Genomic DNA, 3,842 nt, shown 5'->3' on the forward strand with positions numbered 1-3,842 from the left:
ATAATTATCAGTAAAGACTGAAACACCAACAGCTGAATCTAAACTCTGATCAGTTTTTCTGTGTTTCTGTTGATGCAGCAGGAAGATTTCAGCTCACAGGAACAAACAAAGCAGCAACAAAACCACCGAGACAGAAACTCAAACCACTGAGACAAACATTCACCTTGTTCTGTTCCTGTGACCAGGCGGCCATGTTGGTTCTGATCCGGTCTGGTCGATCAGAGGAGTCTGGACGTCTCCATCGCAGCTGACCTTCTAACTGGTTTGGTCTCTGAGGACCAGCTCTGCACTGGTTTCCATCAGACTGATCACACAAACTGCTGGCAGCTTTACAGCGGAGTCCCTCAGGGCCGAGTGCTCGGTCCTGTTACCATGGCAACCCCCAGTCCCAGCACCGATCCTCTGATGACTCTTTCTGGGTCTCATCAGAACCATCTCCTGTCATTCAGAACCAGATGGATCCTGACCTCCTGGGCCTTAACTCGGGTCGGACTGAGGTTCTGTTGGACCTGAACCCGGGTCAGACAGAGGTTCTGTTGGACCTGAACCCGGGTCAGACTGAGGTTCTGTTGGACCTGAACCCGGGTCAGACTGAGGTTCTGTTGGACCTGATTGTTGTTCTAACACCTTAAACCACAAACCAACTAAAAGCTCTCGGATGGAAACTTGATGATTCTGATCCACTTCCACCAGAACATTCTGGTTCTGGTTGCGACTGTCACGAATTGGTGGTGTGAGGTGGTGAGGCAAACACGATGGAACCAGGTATAGCAGGAAAATGATCTTTTAATGATGAAAATAGTCCAACATAATCCACAAAAACCAGGCAGCACAACTGAGCGGAAGCCAGGGCTCAACGCCGGCAGCAACTGATTAAACGAATGGACAACAAGAAGGACTGAGGAAACATTGGACACGGACTCGACCAGGAACAAGGACACAGGTGGAGTCAAATACACAGAGGGTATCAAGGAAACGAGACACACCTGGGAAACAATCAAGGGGAGACAGGACAACACGGAGACTCAGAGACAGAAACTCGAAATAAACACAGAGAAACACGGAACATGACAGCGACTTGTCACAAAACTTCATTAAGTTTCTGTTAATCATTTAAATTCTTTTATGACATTTATGTGACCTTTTATATTTTAAAAACATTTGTAAGTATCTGAGACTAAAATACTTTAACTTTACATTTTCTGATGACGTCAGAAGATTTAAATATCAATATTTCAGTCTACATGGTGAACAGCGCCCTCTGCTGCCACAGTAGCAGAGGGCTACTTATGGCAGCAGAGCTACCATAAGTACTAATCTGGCTACTTATGATTAGTAAGTAGCCAGATTAGTACTTGGCTACTTAGTACCTTTATAATTATAATTTTATAACTATAAATTATAATTATAAAATTATAATTTTATAATTATAATTATAAAATTATAATTTTATAATTTTATAAAATTATAAAATTTTATAATCCTGCTCAGATGTGTTTCTAGTTTTATGTCACATCTTTCTTTAGTTTCTGGTTCTGGTTATAAACTCCATCATTTTTAGTGTAAAATCTTTAGAATAATTCACTCCATGCCATAAAGGTTTGATTTAGCACTTTATAAATGACGCATTTATAAAGTGCATCATTTATAAAGTGCTATTTGTTATAATTTGATTTGTTGGTAGGAAAGCTCAGTTTAGAGCATTTTTAATCTGTCTCTTCTGAACAACCCCTGGTCTGAATCTGGAAAAATAAACTAAAAAGAAATAAAACATTTTCTGTGATCTGCTGGCGTCCTTATGTTGAGTAAAATATTTTGTATTTATATATTTCAACACTCAGAAGTTCATCAGGTTGAGCTGAAGTTTAAACTTTAAAATTAGGAGGAAATGATTTATCTGAAAGATGCTGTAGGGAGTGAAACTCCTGGGATTTGAACTAACAACCTTCTCTCAGGTCTTCCGCCCCCTGCTGGACTGGAGCGGAACAGCAGAATGGAACCAGAACATCCTCCGAACCAGACCAGAACTTTCTAAAGTCATTAATGGAGCAGATTTTAACAAGAATATTTCATACAGTAAAAATGATTTTCAGTCTTTCTACTCATCTGTGTTACACTATAATAATACCTGAGGAAACGTGAGTCAGCTTTTAGTTCCACCTTTAATTCTCCCTGTTTATCTGTGTCTTTACTTATAATTAATGTTTCTATATTTACATGATGGCTTTGAAGTTATGTTACTACAGTTAAACATGATTCACATTCATTCATCCTGAAGCTGCTTTGAATATTTTCTCCACTGAGTGTAAATCAGAAGCAGCACAACAGCGCCACCTTCAGGTTGTTACCTACAATACAATCACTGATGGTTTATCTTAGTATAAAAACTAACTGCATACATGTAATGAATATGTAGTGAACGGTCAAATAAATCCAGCATAAAAACAGACGTAGAATAATAATAATAATAATAATAATAATAATAATATAATAATAATAATAATAATAATAATAATAATAATAATAACTATGTATGTGTGTTTCTCTTAAAGCCACAGGCTGGTTAAATGTTCCAGATGGTTTGTTTGTCGGTTTGGTTTGTTGGTTTGCAGCTGCAGCATTTCTGACAAAAGATCAAATTCATTATTTTTATGAAAACCTGTTGGTTCAATAACAACATGATTATTCTAATTAATGTACTGAGGATTTAAGATGCTTGTAATGATAAATACTAAACTAAAATTATTTTAGTTTGAGTTTAATGGATAAAAACAGAATATCAACCAAATATCTTGAGCCAAACTGACTTGTTCTTGGTGAAAATAAATATTTGATCAAAACATGAATTCTGATTTGCTAAAGATTGTTTCCTCTTGTAATCATTTAATCTAAATCTGGAGATTCACTGACTTTGATATGATTTGTTAGAAAACCATCCATAACTCATCTTCTGATGGAGAGAAGATTCTTGGTGTATCAGGATATTTACTGGCCTTTCAGTGGATCTGCATGATGAAGTTCATTGTATCAAACCGAATCATTCTGGATCAAGTTGATATGAATCCATTTCAGTTCAAACAGGTCCGTTTGTCCTGCTGACTGAATCTGTTCCTCCATGAAGCTTTGAGGATCCAAACTGACATTTTATATTTTCTGGACATTTGAACAACATCACCAGCAGCTTCACCTTCATGCTGATGATTCAACTGTTTCCACCTGAAGCTGGTTAACTGGTGCAGAGCAGACCTGGTCACATGTTCATTAGAGCCTCACTGATGTGATTCACTGTGATCAGAGCTGATTGCTGAGCTGTGAGTTCAGCTCTGAGCTGTTTCTCTCTCAGATGAAGAAACAGGTGCTTCCTGAACGATTGTTTCAGTCGATGCTTGTAACTGTCATTGTGTTATTAAGGTGAGAAGCCACAGCTAACGGTGTGGAGGCTGCAGAGCACAAACCCACACAGCTGCAGGAACCAAGTCTGATTGGCTGCCAGCAGTTTGGTCGGTTCTAATAACCACTGAGAACAGATTCATATCTGCTGCTCTACAAACTCATCATCTGCTCCGTCTCTGTGGTTTGGTTCTGCTTCCTGGAAACATTTTCATTGTGTTTATTTAGATCAACATCAGAGCTGATAGACGGTAAAGTGAATCATCTCGGTCCAGTTAGACGACCTTCTTTAATTCTCACTGATCTGCTGCTGATGAAATATTTCATGGCTCCTGATGAACTCAGGAGCCTCATGGAGCCACATTCACACTTCAGGCCCGACTCATCAAACCTCTGGACGTTTCAGCAGCTGGAGCTTCACAGGAAACATTTAGTAGAAAATAGAAAACAGA

Source organism: Xiphophorus hellerii, chromosome 6, assembly GCF_003331165.1.
Source record: "Xiphophorus hellerii strain 12219 chromosome 6, Xiphophorus_hellerii-4.1, whole genome shotgun sequence".
NCBI lineage: Eukaryota > Metazoa > Chordata > Actinopteri > Cyprinodontiformes > Poeciliidae > Xiphophorus > Xiphophorus hellerii.